This window comes from Montipora capricornis, chromosome 10, assembly GCF_036669925.1.
Source record: "Montipora capricornis isolate CH-2021 chromosome 10, ASM3666992v2, whole genome shotgun sequence".
Taxonomy (NCBI): Eukaryota; Metazoa; Cnidaria; class Anthozoa; order Scleractinia; family Acroporidae; genus Montipora; species Montipora capricornis.
In genome coordinates this window covers 8,756,782-8,778,938 of record NC_090892.1, presented here as the reverse complement: position 1 = coordinate 8,778,938, position 22,157 = coordinate 8,756,782, and the positions used below count along the sequence as shown (strand labels likewise).

Here is a 22,157-nt window from a genome sequence, read left to right as displayed (position 1 = left end):
CGAGCTTTGCGCTTTCGATTGCACACTGAAATGGAGCCAAACCAGTTTTCTCGAGGGCAAAATGAGAAATTTTGAGTGTGGTATTTTGCTCGTTTTTGGCTCCAGATACCTTAAAGTTGTTAAAAGAAAATAAACGAGGGCTTTGCACTCAGCTCGCGCAAAGCTCTGTGGCAAACAAAATCAGTAATCTCTGGCGATTGGCGTAAAACATCAAAGACAAGTTTGTTAATTTACATCTCGAAACAAGCACATCATGTAGAGCTTCCTTTGACCATAATGTCAGGGCTGTATCGCTTCAGGGTTTTTTTTTTGTGAATTATGATTATCGACTGGAGTTTAAAGATTTTGACAAAATTTCAAGGATCAGTTTTCGTAAAATATGGTTGCGTTTTAATACATTAATAAAATACAGTTATTATGCATGTCCATAAAATTAACCATGACTTGTATAATGATAAAGTTGAGATGCAATTTTTATTGATTTTTACATCATCTGAACTGCGGAATGGGTGATATAGTCAGACTAATGCACTTCTCTCGATGGATTTTTTAATGATTCGAGAAAATTGACTACTCAGTAAACAGTTAAATGGCTGAGGAAAAAGGAAGAATAAATTTTTTCTTGCATGTCCAAAACATGACCTTGTTCTGAATGCCTTGTATAAGGCACGTACTCTGGCCGATTTTGCCCATTAAAAAAGAGAGAAAACAATGAATCGGAAATCATAAGCAATTCAGGTCTAGATCCTTTTGCGTGATCATTTCAAACCTCAATAATATCTGCTAAGTTAATGTCTTCCGATTATGACTCAAGTTCTCAGCACAACCACTTCCGTAATGCAATTCCGTTTTTGCGAAATGATTAACAGCGAACAAGTTTGACATGTGCACGCTTGGGTGCAACTTGAAGGGCTGCGCAAAGCACAGCATCGATTGGAGGATAATTTATATTTTACGCTCCGGTTATTACCTAAAGCAGTCAGAATTCACGATTCATTTGTCACATCTGTAAAGGATTAAATATTCCAATTAGCTTGATAAAAAGTCGATAAAACGCTTCTAATTTTCTTCTTAAAACTCCATAAGGTTCATATAATTATCCCTACTTCTACGACACGCTGTATACAAGAGTGCTGATACGACTAGCAAGGTGTTAATTTCACTTTATCGGTTTTGGAGTCGAGCGGTGAAGCAAACCATAAGCCGAGCGAGCTGCAGTTATCTAGGATCAAACACTGCTTAAATCCAAGCCAAATTAATCATTTTACTTCCTCTTTAACGACAAACTATTGTAGAGAGATGAAAAACTGCAGAGTCATAATATATACCTATCTATCCAATTAATTATCATCCAATTTTACCAGATGTCTATGTGGAGACAGACACTAGGACATAGTCTAGCTATCCAAAAGTGACATGAAAAATGAACGTGGAAACTCGCAACCTCAAGTGTGAGTTCATTGTAAATTCGTAAAGGAAACACTTAATTGAATGACCATCCGTCTTTTTCAAAATTTTGATTTCATATTCTGAACGACATACTTCGGATTCTTAAAAAAATATATCGTTTGCATTGTTCCTCCACCTTTCCTCTAAATATAACTGCACTATTTAACTCGATGATTTAGGTCAACGGCAGATATCACATGTGTGGACCCGCTTCAACTGGTTGACTCTACCAACCGTAGCAGAAGTTATCAGATAAAGTAAATTCGATAGATGACTCTCAGATAAAACTGCGGAATTAAGGTGGGTTAGTCCAACATTCTAGTGGTTAAATATTGTTGCCTACATTTTTAAAACTCTGTTTAAATGCACGAGACCGGGCAACAGATACTTCTTACCAACAATTTAGCTCAGTTTTTCCTGATTTGTAACCCATTTCGATTACTCCGATGGTTCATGGTTCATTTCATTTTACACTATTTACAAAAGAGGTGTGTATTGATGAAAAAGGTATGAAAGTTAGGTTGTATTGAGTAATCAAATAGCTAAAGTAAATTACAATTATTACAATACAAGATGTGTGTGGGGGGTCAAGGTAGCACACGCTTTCGAGTAGCCCACCACCTAATTTGAAATGAATAAACAAAAACTCTGAATCTAAAGATTTTTTGAACATTTTTCCCCGTAATATAACATACTTGTCCCCAATAAGTTAGGCTCCTCTAAATTACTTTATTTCTCGGAGTAAAAGAAGAAGATTTATTTAGTCATTATGATATAAGCCTCTTGAATATAGTTGCCACTCGATTTTAGCAATTATAACATTCGTGAATTTGTAAACTGCGGTAAGCCATTGTAATCGGCTCTTTCGGGATCATTTGTTTTCAACTGACGAGTCAGTCAAACTCTTTCTTCGCCACAGGTTGCACATGATAAAAGGTTTAATTCTGCAGTCTAAATTATACAAAGATCATGTCATATTAGGCTTATCAGCGAGAACTCAGTGTTTCATGTGGACAAAAACTCTTGTGAGTGTCATGTACAATCTAAAGACTGCCATAGTACATGCTAATTAATTATAAAATATACACTCGTGAATATATATATACATATGTCTTAGTAAATATATACATACGTCTTAGTAAAACGAGACTGACCATAAAAAAATTGCCTTTAAAGAGATAACTGAACTAGTTGAATTTTATAGCCTCAGTTTGTAGACTATACTATACCTTACTTTCTATGTAAAAAAATAAAATAAAATAAAATAAAATGTGAAAAAAAGTATGTATTTGTACATGGAGGTTTGTACGGTGTAATGTAAGACAAACGCACGTATTGAGATTTCCGCGGTCTTCCCCGGGTTCACATCGATTCAAGCCGGTTCAAAAGAATTCAGAAAAACTCTCGTCCGTCAGCGGTGAGACCTATGTATGCAACAGCGACAACGGCACACATCTTTGTGATTGATTCATTTTTCTGTTTCGAAGAGCAATATTTTATCGGCATTCGGGTAAGGCTCCGATAGGAGTGACAGAACCAACGTAGGTTTACAAAGCGTTATATCTCCAGCTGAAAATAAGATGCAGTGAACTATGAAGTTGCTTGACGAAAGACCTTTTTATCAACTGAGCTCCATGAGATCCAAACAATACGATACAGAAACTTAATAGATGTGTTATGACTTAGTTAGGCTGAAAGTTCTAGGGAGAGTTATTCACCATATCCTTAGTAGGAAACTATTTCTCGAAGAAAAATCATGCGCTGTCACTTAACCCTTCGAATTTACTGACAAAAGCCCAGAAGTTTAGAGACTGGGACACTGATTTAGATCTTCCGGGCGGATTCTAAGAAGATTGAGTGTTTTGACTGTTTTCAGCAGACTGCAAAGATTAAAAGGGATTTAATTTGACATCAAAAGACAGTAGGTCTAAGATTTCGACCTCAAGACGTGAGAAATCGTAAACCGAGCAAGCTCTGCGGGACCTCCAAGAATTACTTTACCACAGATCCATTGCATGATTGTTAAAAACAAGGTGCTTTGATAATCGGCTTTTTTCAACAAAAAAAATAAATAAAACATAGTTGTATGTTACCATGGTTCGGCGAATTATGACTGTAGTTTTAAAATGTTTCAATTCAACGACCTATTACCTTTCGACAGTTCCCGGTGTAGTTTAAAGTCTTCATCAGAATCAACTGACTGATGTCCAAACGTTGGATCTTTGAATTGTAACTGTTCAAACTTTATTCATAATTAATTATCCAAACCATAGAAACATTGCTCTATGTCGGGCGGATTGTTAACTTGGTTGCCGATGTGAACTTTAACTTGCCACTTTAAAAGAGAAAAGTTGGCAGACTTGTACAAGGATAAAGGGGTTAAGTTTCTAAAGAAACTCTTGTGCTTTGTCGATCATGGGAATTGAAACACATACAGAAAATCAGTGGTTTGTCAACTGAATTGATATCGTAAATCATTTGACCACCCTAAAGAAATTTGAAAGCCGACGTTTCGAGCGTTAGCAAAGAAGGGCTACTTTGCAGAGTCAATTTTTATTCAGTATTTTAGAACTGAACGAGCCTTTAGCAGCGAGCCGAACTGTTATGGAAAAAAACGAATTAGGTGTGATACGCTGTAAAATTCATGTTTATTGCCTATTCAAGTATGTGGGCTTAACTAATGACATAATTCTAAATTGCAAAAGATCAGTATCACTCACGAAAGGTCCGTAACGTCAATTAGTCACGAGAAAAAATTGAGCGGAGGGTTTTTAACAATAATATGACTGATAAGAAAAGTTTCAGCTAGAGTCCTTTGTTTTGAATGTTAACCACGCGAGCAGAAACCTACGCAAGACGTGGGTGTTGTAATGATGTCACTGCTAACAGATCATAAACTCATAACAATATGTAACAACTAAAGTTGTTGCTAACGAAATATGAAAAAGATTCTTACTTTTACATTAACAAAAAACAAGATTAAATGCCGAAGGAAAAAGTTACTTCGTTTGGTTTCAGGCCATAGACTGAAACAGGGGACTAATTCTAATCGCAAAGAGGTAAATTAAATGTTTGTGCGTGTCCTTTAAAAAAGTGAATCTTCATTTTCTGGCTGTGTGAGGTTTTGAGATCGTTAATTCAACCAGAGTTTCCCTTATTTATGATCAGGTGTTCCTTAAAACAGTGCATTCTGTTTTTTTCGTTTGGTAGTGGGGTCTAAATCAACCTATGCCCGGTTTGTTTCAGTCATTATAGATGGGTGTATTGAACATAACCCTGAAATCATAATACTGATGTATCGCCATTTATGTTCTGCATTCATTTTAATAAACCAATGCAAAGGGGTGTAGTCTTTGGCCCTGGCGCTAAAATCCCTGCAGCGACACGATCTTGCAAGGTAGGAAGTCCAAGTCTAGGAACTCCTCAGCTTGTTAATTTGTAAGCACCGTTCGTGCGACGAGGGAACAAACATGGCGGGGCAGGAGCGCGTTCAGTTTCTTTTTTTGACCAATAATTTCCACTTAGAGTCCAACTGAAAAACATATATTTTTCTGCATGCAGAGCAAATGATGAAAAACTGTTTTCCCCCTGAGATTGTTTCGCCCAGTGCTCCAAGAATCTTGCTTTTCTACATCAATGTCAACAGCGGCTTTCACTGAAGTTCGTTACTCTTATGATTGAAATCAAGTTATCATCGCAAGCTGTTTAGTTGAAACTCCTCACTACAGCTAGCCTGCCGCAATAACTTGTTCTTACCACCTGGTATAAAAACGTCTTTACGAGCGTTCTTCTCCAGTTTTCTATCAAAACAGATCTGGCAATTTTCGAGGCAAATGTTTTTGACCGCTAGTCATTTCACACTACATTACAGAACTGACAACGATGGGATGATCGTTTTGCAAAACTGGTCCGATTGAAATTATGAGTAATGGTCTCTTCTGAGTCAGGCAGAGTAGTAATAGTAAATATTATTCATGGCGCTGTTACTCCGATCTCAAATAACAATTTTGGTGGTCTCGAATTTTGACTTCACTTGTTGAATCCTACCGCTGTCGCGTTCATTAAAATCGTTTTTTTTTTTTGTCGACTTTTGTGTACACAAATCCGCATGCTTGCCTGAAATTGACCTTCAAATTCCATCGTTTATGAACGATGAGACAAAAAGAGGTTTGTTTATTGTACAAAGGCAAGTGATATGAACTAGATGAAGATTGTGAACTGTCAGTAAAATTGCCATTAAAGGCTTTATGTCAGTTTGCCACAGTTAATCTTCTAGGGACTAAATAGGGCTCAAAATAAACCAAATCATGGCTGGATTTAACAACAAGTTCAATTTTCATAAAGATCTCATTTCCAGTCACAATTATAATGCATAATATTATTACAAACTTGGTAAGGATTATTAACAATTGAGGTCGATTCGTGGCTCAGTTTGTTACAACCTCGTTTCCATGTTTGGCTTATTTTCACATTTTGGTCTACAGTGAGGAATAATAGTTTGTTCATATCTCATTTAACTTACTTTCTGTTTTCCAAGTTAAGCGGAAATCACACGACTGCCCCAAACATCTGCAAATGGCAGACATATAGCAGTGAGCTACGTTATCAAGTTCAAATAACATATACAGTTATACAGTTTAAAGGGCTGCGACAACGGATATGGAATGGTACTGATTCAATTCAATTCAATTCAATTTATTTCCTCTTGGTGTAGTTACTTAGTTTAATTACATACATTTGTAGTTGCTGACGATGTTACTATTGTATTAAGTAAAAGAGCTTGAGCATGGTGGTCAAATAAACCATTCGGTTTCCTAGTTGGCCCCCATGTTACCTATTGATGTTACATTTGATACAGATGAGGAAATAGAACGAGGTCGGAGACAAAAAAACATCATTAAAAATAATAATTGTAGTAAAGTAAGATATGGTAGAGGTACAGAGGACAAGTCAAGACATAATACTTAAATTCAAGAGACAGGTTTTTTTGAATATTGCTCTGAGTGTAAGAAATTTTTGATATTTTTAGAAAAAGTGTACACATTCAGATCTTTAAGGTTTTGTGGGATAGGATTTTGAGATGTTGCTGATGGCCCACTAAAACGGAAAGGTTATCCGCCGGTATCCAACTCATTTCCTGCATTAAAACCAGTGTAAACTAAACCCATCACATCTTCATTCTATGAATTCAAGGGGATTAAAATCTGTATTAGTTCGAAACTTCAATTTGGCAAATTCTCCGGCCTTCTTCCGTGGAAGCCAAAATTTGGACACAATTTCCGGCATTGCATTGCCAGATGTCCGAAGTCCTTCGAGAAACATATTTTGAAAGTAGTATTCTTTAGTCGAAGAACTCGGAGAAATCCCATTGAATGGCAAAATTTGAGAGTTAACGTTGTGGAAAAATATTAGGCAATTTGTTCTGAAGTAACTTTTTAGTGTCGGGTAGATATGGCGATTCAGTAGAGATGGTTATAGTAAAGAAGCTAAGGTGCAACAGTTTGCTTTGTTCTTCATTGTTCGGAATTTTTTGATTTGAGAACAGGATGGAAACTAGCTATAATCAAACAAGTGCTGTTGCTTTGATTTTTCAGTGACAAACGCAACGCTAAATCTCTTTATTCAAGGAATTGTCACAGTCCCTTTTAAACCTGGGGTGCGCTCGATTGACCGTATTCCGGAATAGAAATACAAGGAATAGAAGTTAGAAATCAGCCTTCGTTTCTACGGGGTTCACATTAAAATTGTCAAAAACACCTGCTGAAATGCTATTGTTAACATATATTTATTATCCTTGTCTCTTCAAAACGCCAGACATACGGTTCTAAATGATCGCCCCAGGTATTCTTATTCCGAAATAGTGTCAATCGAACGCACCCTTAGTTTATCCAGTTTATTTATCACAGTCTGTTTATCACAGTTTTCACTAAGGGGATAGTTAATTAAGCATTTAGTACAGGAAATATTACAAAGAGAGCATTACAAGTTGCAAGAAAAATTGACCGGCTCGGAAGCAAATAAAGAAATCAATAACGAAAAACCTAAGTTTCTGTAAAGACTGGGATAAGGGATTTGTGTTTTAGTGCAAGAACTTTAACGAAAAGCGCCGAGTCTACAAACTCCGTCATGAACAGCGTAAAATGCAGCATAGTGCAGCAAACTTCTAGTTTCTAAAGAAACTGTGGTGCTGCGTCGGTGAGAGAGTGAAACAGGATAAATTTTGGTTTTATCAAACGAGTTGATAAAAAAAAAAGGTCGAATTACCACGTTTCGAGCGCGTTAGCCACTCTAACGAAGGGCTAACGCTCGAGACGTCAGCTTTCCAAATCGTTCACGGTGGCAATTCGACCTTTATCAACACGTTTGATAAAACCAAATTTTAAGGATTGTAAGGCAACTAAAATTAATGCGACTCATTACAAAGGAAAATTGAAACTTGGCAGACTGTTTTTGTTTTGGGCTATGGGAAGTTTGTCGCCCAAAGCCCTTGAATACTTACATACCGAAAAAATACATTTATATAGTGTTTTAGATGTTTGATGTCAGTTTAGCCTGCATGTAGTTCTCAGAATGTACTTTTTTTGGCGAAATATTTCGACGCCATAGGGAATTGTTGAAAGAGAGGAAGGCAGAGAAGAGAGAAATTGCTTAAATACGTTTAATAGCTCGCCAGGCTGTTCAATGTTGGCAGGAGCACTTGACGTGGTTATAAATGTTTACTTCTTTGCGTTTCAATGCAAACTCTACAATCAGCGCAACTGCCGACGTGGTTTGCGATAAGACAAGTACAAATATTGACAAGGTTACAATTTAAGTATGCTCGGCTGTTCCGAAAAATTAAATATATTTGACAATCACTGAACTTTAAAATGATGATTATCGTATGATATAAGGTGTATTGAACCCCTGATACTCCCGGCTATTTTATCTGGAACTGAGAATACTACAAAGCGATTATTCTGTGGTAAGTTGAGAAAAACAACTTCAGGTCCGAGTCATTTCATACGAGTACCTGACAGTCAGTTGTATCAAGAAAGAAGCTTATTTAATGTTGTGAGGTGGCTCGTTCAACCAATCGAACTTGTGGACCGACAGAGTAAATAGCTTTACGAAAATGGGATGTCAGAGGTTTATTAAGAGTACTGGCGAAATCTTTTAACTTGCCATCGTCCAATTCCTTTTCATACGAGGTAGATATTAATTTTCTTGTTAGTCTTAACACATTAAAATGATTATATCTTTGTATGTAGGCTCTTCTCTTGTAACCGGAATTAAAATATATAGTGCGAATTCACTGCATTCTATACTTCTAAAAATGAAATATAAATGATTTCAAAGTCAAAACTACTGCTTATTCGCTTCTGCCAGGAGATTACGGAATTCACAAAGTATTGTCACATCCGCTCGATAACTTGTACTGAAGTGTTTCCGTCAGCTAGGATGCGAAAGACCCTGACTGAAGTTCTTAACTTAAGAGTCAAAGGAGTGAAACTGCTTCTTTCCGATAATGAAATGAGTGGCTCGCACGTGTTTCTATGCTTAAGATGATGTAAGTATTTGCTCCTTAGCGTATCAAATTAGTAAAAAGAGGAAGCGTGAATTTCGCGCAAGCAGCACATTCCATCTCAAATTTTATCAGTCGACTATTATGTGCCAGTTGGCCAACCCGTAGTAGTTATATTTGCTACAGTCCATCGTCTATCAGTGGTATTGTCGCTGGTAAATGAGTCGTTTAGGTGTGGTTCCGCTATGACGAAATACACTTGTATCACTCCAGTTATTAGCTTCACTGCTAAGAGTTGCGTGGTTTCAGCCCGCAAGTTCCCTGCGGCAGCAACATGCCAGGGGGCCTTCTTGTAGTCCTCTGACCTCCATAGGAAATCAGCTTAATTTTCCCTTAAACAAGAGTTCGCCAAGTTAAGATTTTATGTTATTCCGAAGCCAACACGGGTTCAAAGTCCGGCTAGCCGTTCACTTTAGTACAATAGTAACTTAAATTTGTGGTTGTCCTGGTCTAGTGATTCATGACGTATTCTGCGAGTACCCTGAAAAACCTAGTCCATCACGCCAGGTAAAAAAAATACTTGAATTAATCGTTTCTCTTCCGATTGGACTATGATCTTGCACACAGCAGAGAACTCGACGCCTTGGGGCTTTCAGTACGTACTGAAATAATCGGCAAAACAGGTGCGGGAGACACTAAAGATTGAGTAATAAAATCAACCATCATTTACATTTACGAAGGTAATCGGTTTCCGAAATTGGCACACTTTCACTGACGGAGTTATGGGCCCAAAATCGGCAGGCATTCTGGTGGCTACGTAGATTTTGACTTGTATAGTTTCGTCACACCTGAATCAAAATTATTGAGTCGATCTTCGTAGACGTTTTGCCTTCCTCAAGTGTAAAAAAAACAATAGCCGGTTAAAACACTTTCATCGATGCGAATAATTGAAGGTAAGCTGTGATCAGGCGCTTTTTTTCTTTCGTGATCTCTCTAAAGAAAAAAACGGCTAATAGCAGGTTAACTTGAAGGTGTCGCTGATGACAAATCAGTTAAGTTCAGTAAAGGGGTTGTATCACGAAATTTAGGCAAATTCACCGACTACGGTTAACTGACAACCAAATCAAACGAAACGTGAAAATAACTACTTCAAACATTGAAGAACTGGGGTTTGAATAAAACAGCAACTGCGAAAGGACTCTGAGGCAGAGACGGACAAAACTGACTGAAGAAGACTCAACTTAATCGAACCCTTTATGTTGTATACACTGTCGACAAAGGGGGACATTGGGGATTGCGCAACATCGAATTTCCACCGAGTTCAACTGTTAAATACCGAAATGGAAATTAATGTTCTACATTTTCTTCCCCATGTTGTTCTGCACGCGCGGATTACCTTTGTCTGTACAGCAAACGATTGCTAAAACGAACTGCGATTGTAAAGTGTGATCCCGCACCAAGGAGGAAGATTGTAGAGTTTCAATTTCTTTCCCCCTTTACCTTGGAGCAAGCGGAAGTCTGATAATTTCAAGACGTAATTTCTGCACCGAATACCGTGGACCAAAACATATAAGAGCCGCTTTCCTTAGGGTTTGATGATACCGCAATTTCGAACTTTTCGGACTAAAATTTCCGATTTACCGCGGTAAAAACTTAACGGATACCGCATTTCCGCAGACCCTAATGTCCCCCTCTTGACTGAGGTTTTAAGTTTGAATGCTTTTAAGCTAATCGTAAAGGTTTATTAATAAAAAGCTGGAATGAATCGACTACAAGATTTAAGAAAATAACACCAAATAAGTTCAACCCTCACCCGAAGATGTAGTAAATTGATAATTAAGAAATAACTACATAGTTTTAAAATTAAGTCCAAGGCAAACGGCTTCACTCGGCATTTCCTTCAACTGACCGTGATCCATCGCTGTTCAACAAAATCGAACGAATGTTGAAGCAAACTTAAAGCCGTTTTCGAGGGCCTTTAGTTCATAAAAGAGGAGTGGGCATTTTTTTAAAATTAAAAGCCAAACTGAAAATTTAGAGGAGTTACGGTTTCATGAAATTCGGAGAATGGAACTACTAGCGTTCAGCGCTTCTTGGTACTTCTCCTCTCATTATAGTGATCAATTTTCCAATTTTTTTTTGCTAATAAAAGTACACTACAGAAGAGAATGTTACGGTTTCAGTATAGACTCTTAAGAGGAAAAAAGAAATATTTTGAAGAATTAATTTCATTGGAGAGGAAGGCTAAAGAGACTACAAAAGCTCACGAATTTACGCCCCCTCTCAATTAAGACGAGAGAAAAAAAATTAACAATAATATTTATTCATACCGTTTTTTTGTATTTTTTAAAGAAAGAATGGGGGTTGATGAAAAGTTACATAGAGTACTATATGGCTAGTACTGGTCTACCATGGAATAGACTGGTAATCAATCCCCTTTCCCCCTTTTCCCCCTACTACCTAGTCCATTGGTTTCGGCAAGGTATAACTGTTTTGAACCACTGCCGGGCAACTGTCAATTTTAGCCCTAAGAACAGATAACGAGTTTGAGACGCGATTGTATTTGAGTATAGCTAGCACGTTCAAGTCCTAGACCGTACATCCTTCTCCTAAACAGATTGAAGCTGCGAAAACGAAAATGATCCTCTTGTTGGCTCCGCCAACAACTCTGGGAAGTAAAAGCGGCGCTAAATTCTTCATTTTCTTTTCATTAGTCTTATTTTACCTAGATTTACATATGCTGTGGAAGCGAGGGGCTGTGCGTATTATCATAAGTATTTATTAAGTCGTATTGACAGGCTGTTCAAACAAGTCTTTAAGCTTGGTTATAGTGATGAACTCTTTTCCATTGAAATATTATTGCGTTGAAAGATAGGAAATTGTGGGACAAGGTCAGCGACAGTAATTCAACCACCGCTTTAGATGACCTTCTGCCACCAGAACGAGCTATGGTCACATCAACTATATCATTCCGTTTGTCAGAACTGACCGTTTCAGAGAACTTTTGTAAATAGATGCTTGTTCTGTAGTTAGTCACTTAGTTAGTTAGTTAATTAGTCAGTATGACTTAATTTATATCATTGTAACTAAACACGTTTGTTATTTAGAGTGTATTAATAAAGACCTTTAAGACCTTTAAATTGATGCAACATTCCAATATCAGAATGTGAGATTCGCGACCAAACTTCCCTAAAACTCCTCATAAAGTATTTTGAATCTTGAATGCTAAGAACTTTTTAGTGTAGGGATGACAATCCCCCCTACTCTTTTCGCCTATCCTCCGAATGAAAGATCTCCAAAGAGTTCCATTTCCGTCCGAATGTTTTAATAACTTTCTCAGCATTCAACAAGAATCCGATATATCAAATTTCCTGACTCCACAATCGCACACGTACTCTTTGCATCGAGATGCGTTTGGATTATGTATGCTGACAACTTCTGCTTGCACAATTCCAGAAATACCATCGGAAGAAAATTACTGAAGTAGTCTTTGTTACACAGTTGAACCATCCGGCAGTTCCAACCGTTGTTTTGACGGTTGCCATATTTTTGTCCAAACAAAACTCCAGATAATTTCATCTAATCTTTAAATGCTTTAGACCTGTTGAAAGATGGAGCAAAACCCTGTCGGAAATAAAGTAGAAATGTGATGACGTCACGATCATTGTCTGGCAGACGTAAATATTTCTCTGCTGCTTCGTTGCCAACGAAAGATGATATGCCGTTGCGAAGGTAAGCTATTTAGAGTTAACCGTCTATTGCTAAAAACTGCAGCTCGAAAATCTCTTTTCTCTTACGTTTCGACAGTGGACATTCCTTTTAATTCTAGGAATGGCACCAGCTAAGTCGCCCCATTGCTCCTAAATTGTTGACAGTCCCTCTGATACAAATCATTTTTGTAAATCTCGAAAGACATTAATTTTACATCCCGGGTTAACCTCTCCCTCGTGACTAATGGATTTCCTCTCTTCAGTTTCGCAACTTCCATAATGGACACACTCAAGAGATTAAAGTGCTGCTGTTGTTTCTAGAAGTTTATTCTTACCTTAATCCATTGTTTTTCAAACAAAGGTGAAACGCATGACGAAAAATGACGAGCTTATGTCAACTTGTTTGGAATTAGTTGTTTGGGATTAACGTTGCGTTGCTGGTTGTTGTTTAAAGTCACACGCGGATTAATATTGCCTCTTCACTACTCGTGTTAATCCCATTACTGTCTTTTGCGGCTCTAAAAGTGTAGGAAGTTATAATCTCGAGGCCATACAGTTCGCATTCCATGCAAGGCCCGGGCCAAACTTTGAACTTCATATGAGACGAACTAATTCGCCGCAATTAGGTTCATGATAAGTCCGACGTTTGACTCAGTCAGTGGTTTGACGAACTGTATTTGGATCGACCAACACGTTCTACCGGTCTCTCTCAGACGGATAGAGTCTTCAATGTCACGTTTCTACTACAAGTTTGATATCTGTAACTAAGTAACAATAGGCTGAAAAAGGATAACAATCCATAAATGGTTAAAATTTCAAAGTATATTGCTCAGCATGTAGTGATTAACAATTTGTTGCTGGGCTTCTAATGATTTTAAACTTACTTTGATTGATATATAGCGTTTGAACTCAGAAATGTAAACCAGCCATTTACTGATCCTACATAAATGTGATCACTTTTCCATTACATGAGGGGGTACAGGGAAGATCAGAGCTTCTGGAAGAATCAACGTTTGGTCTGCTCACCGTATTGCTTTCAATTCCATAAAATCACTGAAGATGGACTTCTTTCAATTTCCTCCTTTTAAATGTGTATACAAAGAAGACACAACAGCCTTTCTCGATCTTAATTTAACACTCTAGGAGCAACAGGAAGTTTTTTTCTTAGATCCAAGACAAGACAAGACAAGACAAGACAACGAAGACAAGACAAGACAAAACAAGAGGCCGACCGAAGTCAAAGGCAACCTAAAGGCTCCTTTTCCTTTAGCTTCTACAGTAACGTACGGCATTTCCCGTAACTCACTGAAGGGGTGGGCGCCACTCCTAACGCCGCGTTGCACGCACAACCAAGAGGACGGAAAATATTCGAAATCGCTGTGCATCTTAGCTGAAGAAATTGCTCTTCTTAAACTTTTCCTTAATCGTTATTTAGGAAAATGTTTTATTCGGTGTCTCGTCTGTTTGGGTATATTATAAAGAATTATACATATAATAAGGATTACTTTATGGAGCGCGTTGTGTAGTGGAGAATAGGGTTCGAATCCTTGCATCGTGCGAACCACAAAGTGCACTCAGCTTTCCATTCATTCGAGGTCTGTAAAATGAGTACCAGTATTACTGAAGACAAATTGTGTATGAAAGCCGTAAACAAGCTCACGGAACCAATTGAAAAGGGAGACTTCTGGTTGTCTTCCACTGCTGCGCTCGCCTCCGATCTTGTCTTTAAAGATTTAAGTACTTCCATGCGTTTTCTAGAGAAGTTTTTATTTTCCTCTAATTATTTGTCAGACAAATGTAAGGCAGAAGACGAAAAGATGCTATACAAAAGCAAGTGGCTCCCAACATCCAACGGGGGCAACAATCACATGGTACATTATCCCTCTTGTTTTGTCATTAGCATTTAAGTGGTTCTATAGAGCTGCAAGAGGAGACGGAGTCGACAAAACAAGAAGGGTCAGGTGGGTGGGAGCTTCTTCTTTCGTTGCCGACTTTGGCCAACTAACACATGCGCATATTTTGTGAGGTCTTATAATAGCTAATGACGTCACGCGAGGGTTATGCCGAAGTATTCAATGAACCATGAATACCAGCAAAATTGGCACCATCCAAAACTGAGTCACAAAAACCGAAAGCCCGAGGGACTGACAATCGAAAAAGCCATCAGTTTTGTTACCCTGCAACCGTTCATTGGATAAAACGTCTCGACAGTTTGGCAAGGAGGAGATATCATAATAAAGTTTAGCATTTTATATTTAAATGTTTTGAGAGATGCACAAATGCTAATCCCGTGTACATAGCCAACGATAGCATAGACCAATTCGGGTAACTCAATGTTGTACCCAATTCAATTCTCTCGGGGTTAAGATTCTTTGTGTGTTTACTTTGCATGACAATGAAGCATTCACATTTAAATGATATGGAAATACTTGGAACAAAGCGTTTTATTCCCAAAAGATTTGAATTGGGTACAACATTGAGTTAGCCGAATTGGTCTATTCAGTAGAGCCCGTTCAAAAGTTCTCCCAGATAATCCATGAAATGAAAGTTTGGGGGATCATCGGAGTTAGACAAGCGACTTAATTTAAGAAGCTGCAAGCTGGCCTGAAAAATAAAGGCTTAAACAGGATGTGAATCCATCCAGTATCGTACGCGATTGGGCTGCACTGCTCTATCAACTTAGCAATCAAGCAACTGCGCGTTAGTCAATTGCGAGTCGCAATGCATGTTTAACTTTCTAACTTTAATTTCATGTCCATTCCTGGATTTAAATTTATGAATTTTCATATATTCTTAAAATCACATTATCCTTCTTGGACAAAGGAACATCATTTTTGGTAAAGTTTGTTTTCTAGCGTCATGATATATATTGTCAGGTATGATTGATACCTAACCATCACAAAAAGGTTTCCTAACCCTAAAGATAACGAATACACATTCATACTCTGTGGCACCCAAATCTCTCGATATTTTAGCACTAAACTGAAACACGTCCTGTATGATTTGTAGGGAGCTTACCCAAGGACGACGCCGCTGCCAAAGAGAACATGGTCTAAAAATATTATTTCCCGTTACTGTAATAATTTCGTTATAACCCCAAGTCGTTCGGAATGGAAACTGTGTATCAACATTGCAGGAATAAAATTGGCATGAACGGTGTGGTTGTTTGGGACAAAATTAAAATGTTTCGTTAGGTTCTCACGTCCTCTACACAACCTCAAATTTGGTCAATTCACGTCGTTAGGGAGCTTAAGGGCCGATTTACACGGTACGCTTTTTGTCGCATGCGACAACGGCTTACGACAGGCCCACGCCATAATTTACGATTGTTGTGTACGTCAGAAAAAGTGTCGTAGCATTTTAAAACATGTTTTAAAACGCTGCGACAATCATAAGTCATGTCGTAGGCCTGTCGTGAGCTTGTCGCATGCGACAAAAATCGTATCGTGTAAATTGGCCCTAAAATCTACGACGATTTTAGTTTTGACGACAACGTGAGCATGCAACAGAGAATCTTTCATTCTCTATTTTCAGTCTGAAATCGCTCATACTAATTTATTTTTAAGATTCTTCGCCCACATTGTACGACGGACGTGAACGAGATGGAATAATCGCGAAAGACTTTCACTAGAGCAAAGTTTTATTTTGAGGTGACGTTTTCCTCGACGTCGCCGTCGTAGATCTTAAGGTCCCTGTTGTCAGGACGAGGACGGCAAAGAAATGTAGCAAAATGCAAAATGCACGTGCAGGGCGTGCAGAACGATTGTTTCTCGTAAACGTCGTCGTCGTTCTTGCATAAGCTCCCTGGGGCGGGTTCCTGGAAGGTGGAATAAATTATACCTGATATAACAGTTATTCCAGAAATAAATCTGCTATTCTAACAGAACAGAATTTATTCCGGTAATAAAGGTATCCTGGAATAAGGCACATTTCTCCCTGGAATAGAGTTATTACACCTTTCAGGAACCGGCCCCTGGTGTCTAGCAGAGAAATGAGTATAGCAGGCTATTCTCACTTGAAAGATGCCATCGCAACAGAAATGGTAGTTGGGTTGCACATTACATCAGAAATACAGTAAACTATGAGAGCATGCCAAATCACAACAGCGAAAACAATCTTGAATGGATAGCAGTTAAGGTGATAAAACCGAAGACTAACGTGAAGACTATAAGCCCTTCATTGTAGGAACTTGGTATCGGCCATAGAGAATGTAACTAACCCTTATGAAGCTTGGAATGTTTGGAAGAATATTTTTCCTGTATAGTTGTGATTTCCATGCGCCTTATGGACAGAAAAACAGGTGAAATATGTGTTCGGGCGAGTCAAACTGTTCTAAGATTTTCGGTTCAATGTTGCCAACCAGCTACAGATTTCTTTACTAAAACATCACCTAAAACTTTCGCAACCAGGGAAAAGCAGTCCCTTTCGTTTTCGAAAGGGCCATTTTGCCAATTTTTGGCACTTAAAAAAGGTCATCTAGCAGTTTCGGATGAACACACGATTCGCTGGGAAGTACTAAAAGGCACGTTCAGCTAGCAATTTTTGAAATAAAGATATCATTCCCTAAAATCTTCGGACACTACAATTTTCAGCTAAGATTTCCGAACAGATCGAATTATTATACGAGATAAAAACATCTCTGTAGACAGTCTTTACAGATTAGAAGGAGCCTAGAAATGCCTTTCAAATGCTTTTGGCTTAATTTACTCGTTGGGTGCCATTGAGAAAAAGTTCCGAAACTCAAAATCTCCCTGGCTTACCCCGGACCCAACGTAGTGACTGTTTTAAATGTAGTATACGCGTAAATATACACATCATAATTTTTCGCTTTTTTACTCTAGTATTGTAAGGCTAAATTGTAGACAAACAGCTCGATGGAGCGAATCCTTAAATGAAATTAGTAAGTGATAGAAGATCTCTAATATTTCTTGTAAATATCTCGATGTTTGAGGCGGTAATATAAATGTGGAGACGACAAAACACGTCCTTGTAAAAGACGGACTTAACGAAGCATAAACATACATGTATACGCACTTCAATCGATGCCAGACCACTAGTTTAAAAACGGACAAATTCAAATATCGGCGGTGGCCAATACTGTATTCTGACCTATTTGTTTAAAATAAAATTGCTTTGTCACATTGTATGTGACGTCAAAAAGAGGGTGTACCTTTGACGTTGTGAAATAATTGAATGTACGTTTACGCTAGCGTGATGCTCTCGGTCTTGTGACAAAGTTTAGAAATTACATAACACGATATTTTTGTGTATTCATTGGCGTTAGCGCCTTCGCTGTTCGTTTTCAGAAAGACGACGGTGTTGTCTATTTGCCATGGCGTTGCCTTTTTATGCACGCCGACTCTGCGCCCATATTTTGTCCTCCGTGGCAATCACATTTTGTCGATAGCCAACTTATTGCTTTCTACCCTTTTCGTTTCTTACTGAAATGATTATCGTATCGTTTGAATTTTTACGCTCTATACAGAACCCCATGAGGTACATACTTTAAGTATTGTTTTCTTATTATTGCTTTTCTATTCTTTCACTGCTTTAATTTTGATAAAACAGCAATAAAATAGGCAGTTTTGAATAGGCATATGCTTAACAGGGTTATTTCTCAATTATCAATTCGAACATGAATCGGTTATGTCTTTTTTGCAGAATGAAAATAACCCAGTGGGCCGCTTGGCGATCGAGATTTGTGATGAAATATCATACCATGCCTAAACCCCGACTAACTTTGCTTTGAAAAACGCAAACCTGGGGGGTCAATGAGACTTGCATACACGAAGGGATGTTATGCCGCGGGTAACCAAAGGACGTAAGATGTCAAGAAGCTGCTGTGAGTGCTGCATGGTTGGTCACAAGGAAATTTGGTTTTATGACTCAAATTTGATGGTTTAAAGTGATTTACCGGCCATTGTGGGGAATTTTGAGCGATCGTCATTGACATTATCATTAATCAATTCCAAGGATGATTGTGAATTGTCTTAAATAGCTACTGATCTCATGTCATTGTACACAAAACAATTAAATATATTACGAAACTCTTTCAGTCATACAAAGAGAATCGAATGCTTTCTCTTCCGAAGAGGCCTAATATATCGTGAAAGATAACATGCTTCCTTTTCCGTAAGTATGACCGAAGCAAAAAATATCATGCACGCGATCATTTTGCATGTGCTCACTACTGTACTTGTGTTGAAAGAGAGAATGAAATCCATCTCATTCACCCACAAGGCAACAGTACGTTCGGAATGGCATCCCTCTTCGGAACTTCGCAAGCGCAAGAAGGCAACTGCTAATAATAAAAAGAAAACTGAGTGACCTTCTTTTACAAATTCTTGAATTAGAGGAGATCACTTTGGATATGCGTTACAATGATCTTTCTGAGTGTATAGCTATACCTTAATTTTGCTTTAAGCCTAAAACTTTAAAGTTAACGTTTCCTCTATCTTTTAGATGTAATGTTCATATGCTACACTTGAATTATCCTACATATTTACACTTTAATTGGGCATTCCGAAAATATGCCATGAAAAAACAAGTGACCCCCAACATCCAACTGTCGCATACAAATTTGGCACGCTCCAAAACTGAAATCACAAAACCGAAAGCCCAAGGGACTGACAATCGAAAAACCGTCATCGGTTTTGTTACACCGCAACCGTTAAATTAAATGCCTTCGAAAAGTCCAGTGTACACAGCGAAGGATAGCGTTCATAGTAGAGAGGGTACAAAAGTTCGCCCAGATAATCCATGAAATGAAAGTTGAGGAGATCATCACAATTAGACAAGTGACTTAATTTAAGCAGTTGCAAGCTGGCCTGAAAAATTAATCCTTGAACGGGGTCCATTCGGTATCGTCACAGGCTGACAACCCTAAGAATGCAAGAGTGCGTGACGTCACGTTAACTCAGTATAAGTGATGGAATAGTGACGGAATTGATGGAATAGTAACCAAGATTCGAAACGGCTCCCAACTCCCAACGTTAGTGGCTTCACAGCTCGGTTGGTTAGAGCGTCGCACTGGTATCGCGAAGTCACGGTTTCAAACCCCGTTGAAGTCCTAAATTGTTCAGGCTTCTCTACGCGTTTGCTAAAATTGTGTCCACAACAGCGAGGATCATAGCTTCACTTGATATGATTTCATATTCACAGTTTAGTATATGATTCATCTCATATATCATTTCGTTCATTGATTTATTCCTCACGGGAATATTAGAACCCACCAATGGCCAGCTCCCAACGTCAGTGGCTTCATAGCTCAGTTGTTTAGAGCGTCGCACCGGTATCGCGAGGTCACGGGTTCAAAGACCGTTAAAGTCCTGAATTTTTCAGGCTTCTCTACGCATATGGCTAAAATTGCGTCCATAACTGCGAAGATCATAGCTTTACCTGATTTCATATTCGCAGTTCAGTATATGATTCACCTCATATATAATTTCATTCATTGTTTCCGGGGGCACCCAACGAATCTGTTCCTCACATTATCTGTTCCCCAGAGGAATCTTGCTGGCTGGCAAAAATACAGGTGTTTCGATGAGCTGGCTGGGAAATTTTGTTATTGATAGAGGTTTTGCCTGGGAATTACTGACTTTTTCTAGCATTTCAACCCGAGCTGGCTGTAGAAACTCCGAAGACTGACGACGACTAAAAAAAAAAAAAAAAGAACCCCTTCCCTCTCCCAGAGAGTAGTCACAAACATACGACGGCTGGTCAGAGTGATTGCGCTTGCGGAAAAAACCTGTTTTGTCCCGGTTTTGTCGCTTTTGTTCGGTCGTTTTGGATCGAGGGATTTGAAAGCGCGCGGAATTCCTGGCTGGGAAACCAACCAATTTTATCTAGCTGGCTGGGAAATTTCTTGTGTGTCTTTCTGGGAAAAAGGAACAGATAATGTTTTCCCAGCAACACTGAAAAACACCTGAAAATGTCTTAATAACATTTATTTTCATTACCTGGGGTATAATAATACATTTTACAACAAATCGGTCGTTGGGTGCCCCTGTGTTTCATTCCTCATGGGAAAATTAGAACCCACCAATGGCCAGCAAGCAACGTCAGTGGCTTCAGATAGCTCGGTTGGTTAGAGAATCGCACCAGTATCTCGAGGTCACGGGTTTAAACCCCGTATAAGTCCTGAATTTCTCAGGCATCTCTACGCAATTGCTAAGTTGCTTCCATGTCTGCGAGGATCATAGCTTTCATTTAGTATCATTGATTTCATATCCGCAGTTCAGTATATGATTCATTTCATTCATCAACGTATTATTGTACAGTGTCCCCCCTTAGCTTATAGCTAAAGACACAGACAATTAAATAAACTTTTCATTCATTCATTTGATTCAACTGATCGAGGAAAACGTTCCATAAAAAATTCAAATCGCGACGTTTCTTTTCGAAAATCCATTTTATACACAGTCAGATAAATAAAGTTCAGTCACCCACTATTTTCTGCGTTGTCCTGAGTGTTTTGATGGGTTTTTGGGACGCCTCGATTTCTACTTCAGATCATATAGACAAAGCGTGCAGCTTCCAAGACTTCGCACGGCCGAGTGCCTCCAGAAGTTAGCAGAATTGGGTGAGGGTGTGCAACATGCGTCCTGACGCCCTTGCCGCAGACCAAAAGATGCGATTTTCCCTATTTCAGACCTGAACCAAAATCTCAGAACTATTTCAGCTGTTAAACCGGTTGGCGTAATAATTTGAGAATGGCTTTTCTTGATGGTCTTATCGCCTAATGATGAAGAAGTAGCTTCTTTTAAAAAACATACCCAATCCAAGACTTGGACCGACCCAAATTTTTGCCATGCATCAAAAAAAAATAATAATAATAACGACGTAGTTAAACCATTTTTATATCGCATATATAGGAATTTAATTGGTTGATCCTTTTCCCCACGTTGTCTCAATAGCCCTTTTCACGGTTAGTTTTTTCTCATTTGCATTGCAATATAATCTAGCATGTATGTGAGGCAATTTCGGGCTATTTTAATTTGTAGTTTTAACTTACACAACGTTTTCCTAAGCATAAAGATTCCGATACACATTCCTATTCTGTGGTAAGATTTAAGAAGGTGAACTTCGCAAATCATGTTGACGTTGCATGATGTCTTTAAGTCCTTTTTTACGTGTCTATAGATAATGCTTGGTCTAGAAGAATGATTTTGCAAAACAGTCTACTTGAAAAACATGGGATTTTCCTCCATACGAAAAAACTTTCCGTCGGATTCAGAGTGTCGTGGAAGGGAGGACTTACGACTCGGGGAAGAAGCGACTCTTTTTGAGCCTGTGTTCAGCCTCACACCGGAATACGCAGATAGCATGTAGCCAGCAGGTCCAATTCTCAGCTGAATTCTATGCACGGACAAGAACTATCATATAAAAACAGAAGGGGCTTGAATGTTCGAGGCTCGACGGATGATTTTTTTTGCACTTTGAAAGCAAACCCTTAAATGAAATTAGTAAGTGATAGAATATCTCTAATACTTCTC

The 22,157-nt window shown here is 38.5% G+C and overlaps 1 long non-coding RNA gene across 1 annotated transcript; it reads left to right on the top strand.

The window, feature by feature from the left end:
• The first annotated feature begins 1,550 nt into the window (after nucleotides 1-1,550).
• On the top strand, nucleotides 1,551-19,146 carry LOC138021832 (uncharacterized). The gene is made up of 4 exons (XR_011126459.1): nucleotides 1,551-1,749; nucleotides 12,553-12,685; nucleotides 13,807-14,624; nucleotides 18,325-19,146. It is a non-coding gene; the product is annotated as an uncharacterized lncRNA (long non-coding RNA).
• The last annotated feature ends 3,011 nt before the right edge of the window (nucleotides 19,147-22,157 follow it).